Genomic DNA, 18,240 nt, shown 5'->3' on the forward strand with positions numbered 1-18,240 from the left:
TTTCGGTGATTTCTATTGGGAGAAAGGTATCATGAATGACGGTCTCTGGTAGGTCCTGCGAATCTAATGGAAGCTCATTTGAAAATACCGATGCAAACTGATCGCTGAATATTTCCGCGGTTTCCTCAGCCGACGGAGAATCGCCATGCTCACCGTCTAGCAAGGTCGGGGAATCAGTGTTTTTAGGGTTTACCACTAGCCAGAATTTTTTTGGGTCAGTTTTCAGGAGGTTAGGCAGTGTGCAATCGAAAAATTTATGTTTGGCTTCTTTAATGATGGCTTCGGTTTTCCTCGATACATTCTTATAGGTATCCCAGTCTACTGTCGATTTTGTCCGGGACGCCTTCATATAAATGCTCGCTTCTTTTTATTAAGACTTCTTTTCACATCCTGTGCGAACCACAGATCGTTTTTCGTTGATCTAATAGTCATTTTTGGTACACAACTACCTTCGATTTGTTTTAACATGTCACGAAATTTAATCCAGTTTTCATTCGCAGTGCAATTTCCAAAACTGGCTTCGAAATGGGGTGTAAACTCTTCCAGCATACGATTCATTTTCTCGACATTTGTGCGTGCGTAATTGAGTATGTGCTTGGCAGTTATGGTTTTATCGGGCAATGGTATAGATAAGGAGCAATGTACAGCGCGGTGATCGCTGATATCCTCCAGGACATGAGTAACTGCATTATCGGGTTGATTAGTGAGTATGAGGTCCAATATGTTGTTTCCGCGCGTTGGTTCCGCCACGAGCTGTGACATGTTGTGCACATGTGTTAGGTTTATAAAGGGACCAGGCAAGGGTGGGAAGAAAAAGATCGACATCTGATCGAAAGTAACCAAGAGCGCTGAGAAATTGTTTGTCTATGGCGCGGAATAGAGATTAATTGGGCAAAGCCGGATCATAGGCCACAGGGAAACAGCGTGAAGGAACGAGGGCACACGACCAAGGGACATGCCAGAGAAGCAGTGGCTGTATTTGTCATTGTGTGTTGCGCTCATTTATGGAGAGGGAGAGAGACGGAAAGAGAGTGACACAGAGAGCGAGGTAGCGACGTTGAATGTAAAAAAATTTGCGGCGAACGTAAACTCCGATGAGTATGGACTGTGCAGAAGAGAGGAGTCAGCCCAAGACAGGGCGTAATAAGAAAAGTAAAAATTGTGAGCCAAGGTGATATGCATGATACAGCGGATTTGATAAAAAAGGTCTCACGCAGAAGTTTTTTAATGACTTTAATACAGTCAGAGTAATAAAAAAGGCAGTACGTTATTAATCATCAAAATCGTGAGCTATTTTACACAAGAACGAGCTATACCTTTCTTTGCACAGATAACTACAATAAACGTCTACACGCCTTTCATTTTATACTGTCTCGATGTACGAACTGTTCAAGTAAAAGCGCATCTGATTGATTGTTTGGTGGGAGAAAGGAAAGCTGAGTCCATTAGTGGCAATGAGTACCGCACTTCGGTGTGAGATAGTTGGATATGTGGCTTTGCACCGGTTACATGGACGCAGGCCAACAGGTTACACAAGGTTGCTTTGGGTCAAATGGTGCTGCCGAGGAAGACGCCAATTGTTAGCCTCGCCTGCATGGTGACTCAGGGTTCTAAGATTCCGCAACACTCTGTTCTGAGAATCACCCAGTGCCTTATAGTGACAGTTCAACTGTGGGCTGCTGCACGGTCTTCTTGCCGACTGGGCAAGGAAGGGTTGCCGTTTGACGATGGCTGTCGGTGTAATTGGCACTCTGTGGCGAACCGGTAGCTCTAGGACCGATGCCCATCGTCCAAATGCCGGCGTTAGAAGTGCGGTGTGGTCTACCGTTCTTGAATTAAGAGAGGGTCCGAGTGCGTCGCCTCGAGTCTTGGCTAGTCGCGATCATGGCTTTCGTCTGTCTCAACATCAGTCGCAATCCTGAGCGCGTGAAGATGTAGCCCCTTCCGGAGTTATACTGAGAAATAGCTATTTACGGTCAAGCGTCTGCGTACAAATTGAACACAATTAATATAGTCATTCGTAAAATTGCTTATAATCTCTCCTGTTCCAACCTAGAGAAGACGTTTCCGCCGCTATGAAACATTCTAGCTTGCTTCTCGTTCAGGATCAATTTATGTTTGATGCACCCTTTAACAACTACTTCTCTCTAAATTTTGAAACACCAAAAATAAAAGCACGCCCTCTAAGACACTTTGATAGATTTACTGTTCCGGGAATATATATGAATTACGACAAAGGAATTCGCGATTGATCTGTTCTACAAACAGGTGGTAGCCTCACGTCATTTCCGGACATAGAGAAATATTTAAAATAATGTGTGACTAGTTTGAAAGAATGATGACTGCATTGTCTGTAGTTAATTAGTTATTTCTCCTTTCAATGCCATTGATTTGTTGTCTTCTGTGTAATTGAAGTAGCGTATAAAATCAGTTTGTTGCTTAGTATTTTCTGTTCTGTTCTCTGAAAGAAAAACATTTTCCTTTCTCGGCTGTACTTGTATTCATATGTTCTTGGATGTTACAGCCTTTGTAAAAATTTTCTAGGCCAAACCGGAAACGCGCAGGCCGCAAAAAATCCAGTGTACAAACTTTTCGCTGGAACTTTTTGTGCCGGAAAGCCAGAGGAAACACCTTTCTTTCTTACTGTCGTAAAATGTTGTTGTTACATTCAAAGGTTAAAGCTTATTCTTTGAATTCTTTGTGGTCGTCAAAAATTAGGATTGGCCTAGAAACTTGTCAAAGGGTGTACGTATTTCCTGTTTGGGTTACCTGGTTTTCGGCTGCACTACTTTCAGCCGAGGCTGGTTAACCTTGCACACAAGCCTCGGCCCTTGTGCTAGCTCGATAATGCACATGTGTGTTTCTATTTCGAAGAATAACTTAAGAACAGTTGCCTGACAATATCCCGCTGCTTCCACCAGGCTGTACTTCCACGAAAAGCATACGCTTCTCTACGACAACAGGCCACCACCCCGTGGTGGGTGTGCAGTCCCTAAACGCTCAGAGCAACACTACGCAAAGCAACACGTAATCCTCCACAAAGTCCGAACGCGCTTACGTTAGGCTGCGATCATTTTTTTCCAGCTAAAAGACGCCGAATGCGGAAAAAAATTCGGCCCATCTCCCCGCGAGGGGGACTCGAGTAAATGCGTCGCATAGGGGGTGGGTGTATTGCGTTAACGTTTAGTGTTTGGGGAGTTGGTGGTAGTGAATGCGTTGTATCAACAGCTTCTTGACGTAGTTTGAATGAGTCAAGGATATAAGGCGCGTTCGTAGCCTCCCATTCTGTGTCGGCTTTGTGGCGCAGTGGGTAGAGCACCATGTACATTGCGTTCCGCCCGCAGGGTCGAGGGATCGAAACCAGGCGCCGGATAGTATTTTTTTTATATAGTATAGGGGGAGGGGTGCGGACTACGACTACGGACGTCAACGCGGGTGACATCGTGAGTTACTGAAATGCTCTGCATTTAAAAAATGTTAGCTTTATTATGCTGACAAAAACCACGAAGAACAAGAATGTGCTGGCCAGTTTAACCAATGCTGACAGCTCCGCACTCAGTACGTCCACCCATCTAAGTTCAAAAGACCCGCCGCGGTGGCTCAGTGGCTAAGGCGTTACGCTGCTGAGCACGAGGTCGCGGGTTCGATTCCCGGCCGCGGCGGCCGCTTTTCTGATGGAGGCGAAAAGCAAAAACGCCCGTGTGTACGAGATTTCGGCGCACGATAAAGATCCCCAGGTGGTCAAAATTAATCCGGAGCCCTCCACTACGGCGCGCCTCATCGCCTGCGTTGCGTCGGCGCGTTAAACCCCACAATCACAATCAGATCTAAGTTCAAAAGCATTCTGTAGCCCCCATGCCTCTATCAGCACGATCAAACCCGCTTCAATTTATTCTCTATGCACTCAGATCCTTTCTTTGTTTTGTTCTCACATGTACGGCAAAAACAAACTATAGATTAGCATGCTGTCGTACATGCTGCACCTTTTGCGATAAAAAAAAAGCACACCCAAGTTATTATCACTCTGCAGCCGAAGAAGCCTTCTATGTGCGTGATTCCTTCTCTACCTCTGTGGTGGCGCTGTGATATGGGATCTGTGGCGTGGCTTTCTGTATGCTGAAGTTATCTTCCGCCACATAAACTATGGCACTAATGATCACCATAGTGCCACAGTGTACTCCCATGGACGCCTTTTCCTTGTAGCTCAATCGGCATTGTATCAGACTGAGAAATGCTTCATCCGGGTATATATACGGGCAAGGGGGCTGCTTTGCTTTTTTTGCGAGTTTTTCGTGGATGTCCTACACCGGAAGCGCACCACCACACGTGGCCCCACTCATCGAGGCTGCTCTTCCACTAACAAATGAGTGCAATATAAATGTTTTTACCACCATCACCACGTGACCCACATTTATCAAGACCTCATTCACTCTTTATGCCTTCAACGAACTCAGCGCTTAGGATCTCCCTGCCTTTTTTTTTTTTTCTTCCCTTCCACTCCATCTCAATCTACCTTCTTCATCGGGACCAGCGGTCTCTGTTTTCCAATCAAAAAGTTCTACTATTAACCGTGTGTAGAACGCTCGAACATCGTGAACTTATCTGACGGTTTTCGCGTGAAAGCACCGGTATAAACACAATCTGTCACAACAATTGACAGACGATTATTTGAAAAAAAATCCAGCACCCCTCCGTCTAACGACGACGATGGTTGACCGCGAAGCTTTCTCGTGGGGGATTCATTCGTTGTCATCTGAGTTTGGACTTTGACTCGCAGACGGTTTGGGCTTCGACTCGTTTAGCTTTGACTTCGACTAGAACGGAGTGAGCACAGCCTCTACTTTCGGCCGCCTGTTCGCCTTCGGGGCTCCATATTTCGATAAAAGATGGCGTATATTGTCCCAGAAAAAAATGTCTTCTCGGCCATGCATTTGTGTTTACGAGTGAAGGCATTTTTAAGGCGATCGGTGTGTGCTTGGTCTATGTAAGCTGGCTTTCCCGCATTCTATACGGCAAAAAACAATGCTTCACGCCGTTGTGTACCATCTAGCCATAGCTAACGTTTGGACGAAGGAGCTAAACGTTTTAACTGCGGCGTTGTAGAAGGCCGATAAACACACGTAAAAGGCCCGTGACAGTTTCCGCGAAAATGTTTTTATCCGAAGAGAGTTCGTGACACTCCTGGTGGAGAAAATCGGAGGAAATGTCGTCCAAGGGCGGCGGCGCGCTGACAGCAGACCTCCAGTAGTGCTCCCCGCTTGGCTAGCGTTGCTTCCTCGTTTCCGAGGCCTCGTTCGGCCAGCAATTACGAGCGCGCTGTCAGCCCGACTTAACTGTTTCCTCGTCACTGCCCTTTTTTTCTTCGTGCGACACAGCATAAAGCGCGTCATGACCAGCTGTGGCCGCGCCCCACCCCTCCCCCTATTCCAGCGAAGTGCACACTTCCTGGTAAGTTGTTTTACGGCGGGCGAGTGTTGTGCTATAAAAGCCTGGCTATCGTGAATAAAGGTTCGACTCCCCGCCACGCGCTTGTAGGTGTTAGGAAGATGCGTATATTACTGCATTTTGGGCGGCAGAACGCAATTGAATATTGCGTCGAGCTCTCTGATGCCTGCACATCATTTTCCATTTTGCCTGTGGAGAAGCAGGGCCACTACAATTTCAAGGCAGCATGCTACGACATCTCAGATGGTCACTATACAAAGCAGAATTTTGTACCGGACGTTGTGGTGAGATTTAATATAGGTTTGACTGCAAGACGCGAACAGGACGTGTCCGGTGACTGGGAGTGACCTCTCATTGATGTGTCGGCGATCCCGCTATTACCATCCACTGTATGCAGCCCCCCACCCCCCCCCCCCCCTTTTTTTTTTCTCTTGTACAATTCGTACTGACTGGTTGTGATACCTTCAACCTTTTAGTCGTTCCTTAAACTTCAACGCGAGCATGATATTTTTCAATGACTGCTAAATTGTGTATAATACTGCAAAAACATGAACTTCTAACAGCCCAGCTGTTTAATTTTGTTAATTTAAAGAAAAATACTGAGCGCACGTGCGCGTGCACCGCTTCAGGAGCACCCGGCGTAGGCCAGGCTCGCGGGTGGGCTTGCGGCCCGCAAAGAGTTCGCAAAAAAAGAAAACCAAAGAGAAACCTGCAGAAATTCAGAGAATTGTCTGCTAACGCGTAGCATTATTTATTTATTTATTTATTTATTTATTTATTTATTTATTTATTTATTTATTTATTTATTTATTTATTTATTTATTTATTTATTTGTTTGTTTATTTATTTAATACTGCCGACCACACTTCGGTCCAAGCAGGAGGGCATGGTACTATGCGAAGAGCAATACAATAAAACATACACAGAAAACAATGCACAGTTACCCAGTATCGGAAGGACTTGATTCGCTTACCTGGTTCCAGTCTGAAATAGTGCGTGGGAAAGACGAGCTCCGTTCTCGCGTAGTACGGAGTTAGTGCGTTTGGTTGGTGATGTCTTGTCGGTCTTGTGTTTAAGGAAGAAAGAAAAAGGGTTGGATCAAGGGTAAGTTTGCGATTAGATAAAAGAGACATAAAATCAAGGCGGGACTTGTTTCTACGATCCTGAAGGGAAGGAATATTATTAGTTAGTATTAGGTCTGAGGGGAAGTCCGTTCCCAAAAACCTAGGATAAACCGAATGGCCTTCCGCTGAATCCTTTCAGGTTTCTTAATGTTTTGTTTAATATGGGGGTCCCACACGATACTCGCCTATTCCAGCTTAATGAAAGAAAAATAACTAAGAAGCTTAACGTTTGGAGGGGAATTTCGGAGCTTATATCTTAAGAAGCATAATTTCCGGAAGGCAGACGAGCAAATGTTATCTATGTGTAAGTTCCATGATAAGTTGTTTGTTAGTGTAACGCCGAGGTACTTATAGCTGTGAACCTGTGTGAGTGAAGACGATCCTAATTTATACACGTGTTCAATGGGGTTTTTCTTTGTGGTCACACAAAGATATACACTTTTTCCAAATTTAATTCCCTTTCCCATTCCACACACCACTTACGCACGTTTTCAATGTTTTTCTCGAGTTTGTTCTGATTATTAGTACTTGTGACTTCTCGAAACAACACACAGTCATCAGCCAGCAATCGAATTTGAACAGTAGGGTCAACAACAGTCACTAAATAGGTAATATACGACAGAAAAAATCAATGGTCCCAAAACACTACCTTGGGGAACCAAAGAGGTGACAGGAAGACACCGAAATCGTTCTTCATTAATTATTACAAGCGGTTGGCGGTTGGATAGATAGGCGGCGATCCAAGAAGCAAAAATATCCGGAATGGGAATGTTTTTAAGTTTTACTATTAATTTGTTATGTGGTACCTTGTCGAAAGCTTTTTGAAATCTAAAAATATAGCTTCAATTTGGTCATTATTGACAAGACAGGCTGCAAACAAATGAATTGTTGTCATCATTGGGTGGCCGTGGAATAACCTTTTCTAAAACCATGTTGACAATTTGTGAGTACTGCAATTTCGTCTAGAAATTCAAGAATCTGTTTAGAAATAATATGTTCAATGATCTTGCAGCATTGAGACGTTAGAGATATTAAACGGTAATTTTGAAAGCTAGACCGGTCACCTTTCTTAAAAACAGGAACAATCAGAGCCATCTTCCAGTCACTCGGTAGCTTCCCAGTGGACAAAGAAGTGCGAAATATTATAACCAGAAACTTGGCAAGTAGTTCGGCATATCTGTGTAAGAAGATGTTTGGAATATTGTCTGCACCAAAAGAAGACTTCGTTTTCAAATTTAACAGCACAGATAGTACACCAGAGTAAGACACAAAATCAGCGTCATAAATGCCAGGATCTGATATTAACAGTGGATACGTTCGCGCAGGAGAAAACACGCTGTGAAAAAATGATTAAAATGTTGAGAAATGACTCAAGGGTCAGAAATTAGGTCACCATCGACTTTCATTTTTCTTACAGGCTGCATTTTGTCCGTAATGTAATGCCAAAATTTATCAGGATCATTTTTCATGAAGTTTGGCAGGAGCGTTTGAAAGTAGTAGTCCTTTGAGAAGCGCACTGTTTTTTGCAAAGCATTTTTAATCTCCCTGATGACGCTATCATCTGTTATATCGCTTCGGAGCCAAGTTTCTGTCACTACGATAATGTGTGGGTCATTTTGAAGTAAGATAATTTCAAGCTGCTCATTTTTATTTTTTAGACTACGAGCGTTCAGGTTTAGCAGGCGCGGTTGCTTTTGTTTGGTTGGGTTTACATTACTGTTAGGGGTACTCCCGGTGTTATGGTTGGTTGGCCTTGTGGGAATATTTTTGTCCACGATGCGTGGTTTAGTGCCTGTGCTTGTCTCATAACGGGACGATTTGGCTTTCGTTCATCGTTTTTTCGTAGGAGTATGCGTTCACCTTTTTCGGTATCCCAAGTGTAAACGTCGCTATTGTAAACGTAACTATTATGCCGCTTGTCTTGAATATGCGTTTTTTACAGCCAATTTTTTTAGATGCGACGCTCAGAGCATCTCTTGTCGGCGGCCCTGTCCTTCCTGCGTGCGTCCGTTGTTGTCCGCGTGCGTCCGTTGTTGTCCGCAGCCACTCTCCCGCTCTCCTCTCCGATAGCGAACACACTCTCGCGAGAGGCATTGGATTGGATTCGATTGGCTTGGCTTGGCTTGGCTTGGCTTGGCTTGGCTTGGTTTGGTTTGGTTTGGCTTGGCTTGGCTTGGATTGGATTTGGATTGGATTTGATTAAAGTGGATTGTGTTGGATTTTGTTGCGTCATACCCGCGGCAGATGCACTGGCGCCGGCGCGTGCCCAGGTGAGAGCGTGTGCGGCCCAGCGCGCTCTCACTCCGCCGGTGAGCGGCGCTGCGCGCGGTGCTGCGCATGTGCAGTACTCTCTCTCTCCGCGGTCTCCTCTCCTTCGGGTGCGCTGCGCATATAACCAGTGTGCCGCTCTCCAGTGGCCTTTCTGTCGACGGTTGCTCTCCGCTTGCGCATGAACCCCCCTCAGCGTCGCATCACACCAGGGTTCCCGCGAGGGGAGGTGGGCGTAATTTTTTTTTTTTCTAAATGCTGTCCGACCAATTTCCTCCATTTACGCTATTATAACGATTACAGGTGTTACTTGCGTTAAATCTGCATTTTTTGTTAATGAAGGGCGTTACACTTTTCACCATTCTCCGTATTTAAAAAAAAAAATACCGGTTCGGAAATAATACCGAAAAAAATACCGGTTCGGTATTTGTTTGTTATCTTTGCCGGGGAAAACGACGTCCCTGAGATTATAATTAGTTAAGCGAGTACTAAAGGCTAGTTCTCTCAAATAAGGCAAGGTGGGCTTTGTCTTCATTGTTCATTAAGCATCCCAAGCCAAGCGTTAAGGGGTCGCAGCACAGAAATATCGGTCACCTTCGGCATCGGGCTTGCTACCACGTAAACCCAGAAGGAATGCTGCCTCCATCGCTATACCAAAACAATCTACAAAAAAACTTTCACGTAAAGAGCCCGCACGCCAGCATGCACGTAAGCGCCCGCACACAACAGAGAGTTACATCGGCCTGTGAAGAGCAGCTTTTCCTGTACACGAGCTTGTAGCACGAAAAACTCTAGTGGCAGTCAGTTAACTCGGACGTCTAGTGCCCAACTTCAACTCCGGTAGCACCTCTCAATTAGAAAGATCTCGACCTCTCAAAGTTCGAATTTTTTTTTTTTTACTTCGAGTTTTTACCGCGCGGCATATGAGAGGCGGTTTAAAGATGGGAGGAAAGAAGAAAGTAGGAAGGCAAGAGAAAGAGAAGAAAGTAGGGAGAGAGGGGCTGCCAAGAGCACAGATGGTCACGAAACCGATAGGTTTTCGAGCCTACAGGTATGCATGCAGTACAGTGGCGTGCAGAAACTCCATCAGCGACCTGCAGTATTTATGTTCCTGCACCCAGCGGTTGTAGTCATCCGGTTTAGCCCACCGGAGACCAACCTTTCTGAGCGCATCGTCTCGAGCTGTCCTTGTTCCCGCGCACGTCCACAAAAGATGCTTGGCATCAGCTTCAACCGCCGGAGACGGATACCTGGGACAAGTTCCTGGGTCGTCTTGTGAGTGCCCCCAAGTCCAAGTGACGGAAGGTGTGAGGGCCACCCCAGCCCGAAGCCTCCTGAGAGAAACTTCCTCCACCCGGGAAAGATTAGGGGGCAGGGAGCAGACACACGGGAGAATTAGGGCACGTGAGTCCCTTCTCAGGAGAGATTTCCGGGCTAAAAGACGGGAGCGCGGATCACAAGGAAGGGGGCTAGGGGAGGATTCAGGGGGGGACGAATTGAAACTCGAAATTTCGCATTTGCACGTGTCTTCCATTTCGTGTCTTTTCCGCACAATGAGCCACTTGTGCGGAATGAGGTACCAAGAAGCCTTGGTTCGCCTCGCCTGTATAAATTCTATGCATTAAGCAATACAATGGCACGGTTTCTATCGTCAGCGCAAGTGTGCGTCTCTCTGTTCCTGTGTCCCGTCCTTCGAGTGTTTACATTCTTACGATTATGTATCAACCAGCCAAAATTTCAGCACTTTTTAGGTGCTACGAGTAGGCGCATGTAGGCTTTGAGCATTGGCCGGTGCGCTGTGCAGCAGTCTCGCAGCCTGATTGCCTCAGCACAATCCCAGAGAGGGGAGGGCAATGTGGGTGCTCTAATTATCCCGCAAGCTGCGCCGAGAGTGGGACATTTCTTTTTCCCAGCCTTGCACCCTGCTTGCACGACCGGCAGCAACATACCATTACAATATTGGTGCACAATCTTTCACCAGTGCTGCGACCATGAACAGAGCGTTTAAAACATTTTTTTAGATTCAAAGCATCTCTTGCTCTCGGCTCCGTCGTCCGTCGTCTGTCGTCCATACATCCGCCGGCCCAGGTAGACACCGGCAACACTGTCGCTCCAGCATCTCATGGTCGGGGCTATGTCCCCCCCTTGTTGTGGCGCCGTCCACACCCCCACTGCGCATGCTCGGGTCATGCGACACCGGTAACACTGTCGCTCCAGGAGCCATTAAAGGGTAAGACACCACCGGGCGTTCAGCAAGCCGAGCATGCGCAGTGGGGGTGTGGACGGCGCAACAACGACAAGGGAGGGACATGGCCCCGTCGCATCTAATAAAATTGCACCATCTACCCGTAGGGGAACCCTGAGTAGTATGCGGAACAGCCATGGGCTCAACGACGAACTGAAAACTAATGGGCACTTGAATTGACCCATGGCTGATTTGCATGCTACTCAGGGTTCCCCTACGGGAAGATGGTGTAATTTTTTTGTCATTATTCTGAAGCGGCAAAGTGGGCGAAGGTGCTAAGTTTATCGTGCATCAAAAAGAAAAGCCCCGAATGACATTGACCCCACTCTATTAGCAATAGACGGTCGAGCCGTTTTGACACGAACCGGTAACCGTTATTTCTTTTTCCGGCTCAGTTCTGGTCATGCAGTTCAGAGGACTCAAAAAATAAACGGTTCGGGCTCGGGTTCGGGATCGGTTTCGGCAAAAATACCAGTTCGGTCCCGGTTTTCGGTTCGGTTCGGTTACGGTTCCACACCCTGATTTTTTTATAGTTTTCTTGTTTTTTAGTTTTTCAAAATTCCGTTTATTCAATTACCTCTATTTACGCGGCTATAACGATCGCGGGTGGAACTTCCGCGAAATCTACGTTGTTGTGGAAATTCAGGGTGTAACACGGTTCGTCCGTTCTTGTTTTTTTTTTTTTAGCTTTTCAAAATTTTGTTCGACCAATTATGTCCATTTACACTATTATAACGATTGCAGAAAGAGCTTCCCAGAAATGTGCGTTATTGTGGAAATGCAAGGCTTTACACGGTTCGCCATTTTTCGTAATTTTTTATATTTTTCTTAAATTTTCGTTTTGTTAATTTTGTTCGACCAATTACCTTCATTTACGCTATTATAACGATTACAGGTGGAACTTCCGCTAACTTGGCATTCTTGTGGAAATGCAGGGCGTTACCCTGGTTCGCCATTTTGCGTATTTTTATATATTTATTTATTTAGTTATTAGTTCTTCGAAATTTCGTATGACAAATAATTTCCACTTATGCTATTATAACGGTTACAGGGGGAACTATGGCGAAATCTGCGTAATTGCGGAAATGCAGGGCGTTACAACGGTCCTGGCTGTGCGGGTACTCAGCAAAGAATGATACCCCATAAAATGCCGAGCGCACGTGAGCGTACGCCACGTGAGGGGCGCCCAGCGTCAGCCAGCTCGGTCATGAAGAACAACACACTGCCGAGCGTTCGAGGCGCGATCTCTCACGTGCTCCTCTCCTTGCCAAATCACGTGTGTTCGCGTTTGAAGTGGGGAGCACAGACACCGATTTCGCGCTACAGACGCCGAGTTCGCGAAGCCGAAGCCGGTTGCAGCGAGTTCTAGACGCGCGTGCGAGCTAGAGCGGTCCGCTTTGTGGAGAAATGTGAAAGCAGGTGCACAAAACGATCGGGGCCTGGCAGTCATGGAGAACTTTCAGCGGCGAGTTCAGAAATCCATGTGAGGCGCAACGGCTGGGTCTCCGACGATGGGAGAGGGGCCGCCAGCTCTGCTGTTTCTCCAGCCTTGCATCACTAGTGCAGCAAGCTGCGCCAATTGTTTTAGCAAGCTTGTGAATACGTAAGCACCATGAAAACAGCCTTTTTGGATACACATGCATATGCCTAATTCAGCTCCTGCTAAATAATTTTGGTAAAATGCATCAATGTGAGGTTGAAAGGGAGGGAGGGAGGGAGGAAAGGAGGGAGGCTAGAGCAGGTTGCCTTTGAGCAGGTTGCCTTTGAGCAGGTTGCTTTTTGAGGCTAGAGCAGGTTGCCTGCGAACTAAGAGTTTTGTGGAGAAGTATTCACAAAATGATGGGGTATGCGTGGTCTGCGGAAAAGAAACAGAAACTATGCGGCACATAGTGTTAGAATGTGAGGGTATCCATCCAAATCTACATGAAGGGAATATTGGGCTTCCAGAAGCCCTAGGATTTAAGGGTATCACAGGGGAAGTTAACTTCGAGGCTGTCGAGGGGACGAAAAGAAGATTAGAACGCTGGTGGACGAAAAGCAGAGAGGGGAATATTGCCTAGGACAGTTACCACCTGTAACAGGGGAAAAAAAAAAGAATTTCGTGCCTAATAAGCTTTTTGTGCCTGCCCTAAGCAGCGCTAGTATTGAACCAAGAGTGTAAAACATAGGTATATTAGTCCTTTTTGGTAAGGTGACATGTCATCACCCCGCTACAAAGGGGAAACCAATAGAAACCATCATCATCATCGTCGGAGGCATTGTAAAAAACAAATCTTTAGACTGGGGAAAGAGAATCGGGGGTTAAAGAAGGGAAAAAGAGGTTGCTATAAAACGTATGAGGTGGCAATGAAAGGAACGATGCACAAGGAGCGTCTAGCAAACGAAGGGGCACAAAAAAAAAATTCGCATTCGCCCACTGTTTACAGCACTTCTACAACGCATTCTGCTTTCAGGAATAGTTATTTCCGTCACTGTGAGAAACTGTGAGTATTCACTTCGGTGACAAAAATCCAATGCTTATAGTACTGACGCAGACAAGAACAAACGCGGAGGTGGACAGTCACGGCACAGGAAAATCTGAAGTGCTTCAGATTTTCCTCTGCATTCCCTGTACATTAAAGACTTCTGCTCAGCAGTCTTGAATGTACAGGGAATACAGGAACGCAGGCTCGGAGGGAAAAAAATGGTGCGAGGGGTGAAGTGGGAGATAAGACAATTCACTGCGGAACGAGATTGTTCGAGGTTTCAGTGGACGCCTGCGGGGAAGCTGCGAAGCGGGATGATATGAGCGGAGGACCTAGGAAAGAAAAAGCTCCAACCAAGAAAAAAAAAGCGCTATGCCCTCGCGTAAGACGAGAAACCTCGGCAACAGATGTGGAAAGTTCACAAACATGCATATATTAGAGCGAAAGCTATACTACCCCATTTCTCACCAGATCATTCATCGCATCGCGCAGTCACCTTGAGCGCAAGCGTGGCAGGTGTGACGTCACGCCACGTGGTACACTGAGGAGCTGCCTTCGCTCGGAGCCTGGACGCCGCGCTACCACGTGACTAGGCGAGCGTTTAACGGCTACTTCGTGGGCGCTTGGTCGCTCAGTCTCGCCATGGATGGCGCAGCGGCTGTGCCGTCTGTGCGCGCGCTTCTGCTTTCGCTCGTGATAAATAGGCTTACGAGTGTTAAACATGGCCCATTTTTACTTCAGGGTGCAAACTGTATTCCAGATCCCCAGGTGGTCAAAATTAATCCGGAGCCCTCCACTACGGCGCGCCTCATCGCCTGCGTTGCATCGGCGCGTTAAAACTCACAATCCATCAAAACTGTATAGCAGGGTGCATGACGAACGAGGGTTTTATTGCAACCCTCTAAGTACCACCCTGCTGTGGTCGCGTGAAGACTTCGAGGCCCGCTGACTTCCGGGCCCCTTCGAAGGACAACGTCGATAATGCGTTCCGTAATGCGTGGTCGGCACTTTGGGATGCGCCACGTTTCGGAAGACACCCTCAAATCCGTCGGTTTTACAAAGACGCCGTCAAAACTGCCGGCCTTTCATTTCCGTGCATATGTAGGGAAGGACTGGGGTGGGGTAGAAATGGGGGAACTGAGATTCTTCGCGAGCATGGCCTCGGTGTAGACCCAAGGAGAGGGAGAGAAGGTTCTTTAAACAGAGGGGTCTGCAGGCTTCTTGGAGAAGAGGAAAGAAAGGAGGAAGTAGAAGTAAAGAAAGAAAGATCAGTTACTAACTGACCTACAGGCTAAGTTAGCCTGTAGGTTTGAGTGGATATCGTAAAAAGAGTGGGTGGTCTCACATGATGGTGATATTTATTCTGTCATCGTCGAGGGGACACCGATATCGTGGTGGTAATCAAATAATGCGGCTAGCAGTTTCCGCTTAGGTGAGGGAGACGGCCACTCTCCGAGAAAGAGTCTCGCTTATAGAGAACTCGCTATTACGTGAATAAGCGGCTTCTCTGCAGACAAATACCAATGGACATCTGTTCGGAAACTTCACGTGGAATAAAAAGCAACATCAGGGTAGGCCTGGTTCGGAACTGGCGATTCAAACGGAGGCGAAAATAACCGGCGACCTCAAAATGAACGCTTCCCGCATTGCATACCTCTACCAGACCTCATGGGAATACCAAAACACAATGGCTGTCCCCAAGATCAAAGACAATGCGGAGCAACGGGAGGAACTGTTGATCAGCGACGGTCACGAAGACCAGATCGGTCCAGTTCAGCTGGCTGGCGAGGCATCAGACGACGTGGGAGCCGTGGACCAAGGGTACCGCCCTTGCTGAACACCGACGAGAGCTGTAGCACGCGGCGCAAACCCCGGTGGAGTGCCACCAAACCCTGTAAAGGAGAGCTATGATGAATGTTTTTCCAGTTCAGTTCAGTCCTGTTCTGTTCAGTTCAGTCCAGTCCAGTTACTGTGTTAAAAGGGCCAGGGGAATTGAAAAGGAAGAAGATGGAGGCTTAGAAACGAGCAGAAAGTGCGCCTATTGTAACCACTATCATCCCCGTCACCACCATCACTACCAGTGCGCGCCATGCGCGGTGCCGGCGCGTCGCTGCTCGTCCGGCGGCTGTTCGGGCCTCAGCAGACGACCGCCGCACCGCTCCGTCGATGGCGGCCGACGTCATGGGCGCGCTGCGGGCTCCGGCTGTGCCACGGGCGCACGCTGGTCGAGAAGAGCCCGAGGCGGGCGAAGGTGGTGGGCGCCGAGTACTCGGCGGCCTACCAGATGGCCCTTGAGGAGCCGGACGCCTTCTGGCCGGACGTAGCCACGGGGCTCGTGTGGGACCGCAAGTGGGTGCGCGTCATCGACGACCACCGCAGGCCCTTCACCAAGTGGTGAGCGTCCATCACGCCTGTCCCTAAGGGCATGTGCAGTCGTGGACAAAAGTTTACGGACTACGAAAATGGCTCTTTTAGGTTGTCTTCCAGTAGCAGCCCACAAACGGTAGTATGCATCTGCAGATGTCCTATAATTAATGAAGTATCGCGAAAATACCGCACATAATGCCCTAGCCTGCCGTACGGAAGAGAAGTAATCCAAAATTGCTGCTTTCGTGGCCCGTAAACTTTTGATCCGGACGGTACGTGTGTGGGCATCTGGACACCAACGACCGCAGGCTGTGGCTGCAAGTCTCATAGCTTCGCGGTAGAGCCAGAGTTTTTTGCATTTCTTTTTACGCTGATGTATACACGCCAGCGTTACACGGCACAGTTGAATCGGGCTTTAATAAACGTTCACCGTGCTGCACAAATTTTGGAGTTATGTAACCTTTCGCGTACTTAAAACTCAACACTTTAGGTAGGTATTAAGTGGTTCCCTTCATTTGCTCAATCCCGCGATTCCTGAAGAATTGCAAATGGTGTATACCGGTCAGAGAAGTTGCGATGTAAAAACCTCTGTTTCACGAGTTCTATTCAATTTTCTTGGACATGTGTTTTTTTTTTTTTTTTTTTTTTGCGCACACATCGCGGGAGCCTACCCTCATCACACGAGCATAGTTTGGAACATCTTCGTCAACATTAGTAAAACGTATTTTACGGCAAGCGGCGCATGTGTTGTTTCCAGAACTGCCAGCGTTAACGTCTTCACGAGGAGTGTAGTGACAGAACTGGGTAACTATTCGGACAATTTTGGTCGCACGGCCACTCACAGAAGTTTCTAAAACGCGTAATGTTCCGTAAATAGCAAAAGTATAGTTGTTCTTAAAGAAGTTTCACTTTCATATGCGTAACAAATTTTTGCATGATACGCATAGCGAGGTATCTTTAAACTCTAAAAGCCAACTGGGTTTGTTCTTTAAGAAGAGTGTTGGACCCTTTATTGCTTTCTCGCCCATTTTCGGTAGATAAAAATGCATTCCTTTTGATTTCGCTTAGAAATTTACACATTAACCAGACATTTCTCTTGGTAATTTGCCAATGCGTTGTATGACGTGTAGAGGGGAAGTATCACAAATGATGAGGAAGTCAAGTGCATTATACTCGCGCTGACAAAAGTTACTAATAAAATGTTGTCAGATGCGGTGCTAACGGCTCCCACAATGCGATGCTGTACGGCTCCCACAATGTGTTCCATCAAGAATCGTAGGCGGAAAATATCTGCGCAATGACGCCCACCTTGAACTTTTTTTTTCCTCATTTTGTATGTAATTAAGTAAAATCACCAGGCAGTAAACGCTTTCGAACTACTCACATTACCCTACCGAAAGCGACCGCCTTTATGCCTACTACTTGAGTTCACTCTCCTTTTAGTGAACTTGATCCCGCTAACAACTTGCCTGACCCGCGATATTAAAGAAATATTTTTTTATAAGCACGATTGAAAGTTTGGCGAGTTGGTAATGCATCTCAGAAAAAAAGTCTGTGGTTGATTCCTCTGTCATAGGAATCGGTAAAACACGAAAGTGAAATGTGCAGCGAAATGTGCAGCTGAGCGTGATTTGCGGGTCGGCGGCTGTCTTGCATGTGGGTGTGCATGGCGAGCGACGTCCTGCTGGCGGGTTGCTTCAGCAAAGATGTTCTGACGTCATTTCCGTGATAGATATGACGTCAGGGAGATCTTGGTGTGATAAAATATAAAGCCCGAAAACGAACAACCGTAAGTATAACGTACTCTTTAGTTCTAAAGGTTTCTTCCCCGCAAGAAGACACTGTGTGCAGGGGTGCATCCTTTACAGGCCGCTTGTTTCATTGTACTGGCGTCATTTCCGTGACGGATATGACGTTAGTGAAATCTTTATGTGTCTGGGAATAAAACACTTTCGGAAAAGACGACGACGCAGATTAAGAACACAGCGGGTCGTCCTGTGTGTTCTTAATCTGTGTCGCCGTCTTTTCCGTACTTTATAAGAGCGTTTCTTTTTGGCCAGAGCATGCTTACATCACATCCTTTAGTGAACGGTAAGAATTTTTAACGCAACAGAGATTTAAAGCAGACTTGAGTACCTGCAGTTACAAAACGTACGATATCGGTAGTCGACCGGCCGACTGCTCATGCGCGTGAGGGTCTAAATGGATTGTGAAGGTGCGCACGTGCACCGGTAGTGTACCGGGCGCCGAACCAAAACCTTTTTCTCGATCTTATATAACTCTTCACTGCTGAGCCGAACCTTTTTGGCGAGGACCGCTATTACAT

At 46.9% G+C, this 18,240-nt stretch overlaps 1 protein-coding gene across 2 annotated transcripts in view; it reads left to right on the forward strand.

Moving 5' to 3' along the window:
• LOC144174803 (acyl-CoA synthetase short-chain family member 3, mitochondrial) overlaps positions 1 to 18,240 on the forward strand; it is a 50,803-nt gene that overhangs the window by 2,831 nt on the left and 29,732 nt on the right. The gene's annotated exons all lie outside the window — the stretch shown is intronic.

The sequence above is a fragment of the Haemaphysalis longicornis genome, unplaced genomic scaffold (assembly GCF_048455015.1).
Source record: "Haemaphysalis longicornis isolate Haplotype H1 unplaced genomic scaffold, Haemaphysalis longicornis Haplotype H1 scaffold_3, whole genome shotgun sequence".
Lineage (NCBI taxonomy): Eukaryota > Metazoa > Arthropoda > Arachnida > Ixodida > Ixodidae > Haemaphysalis > Haemaphysalis longicornis.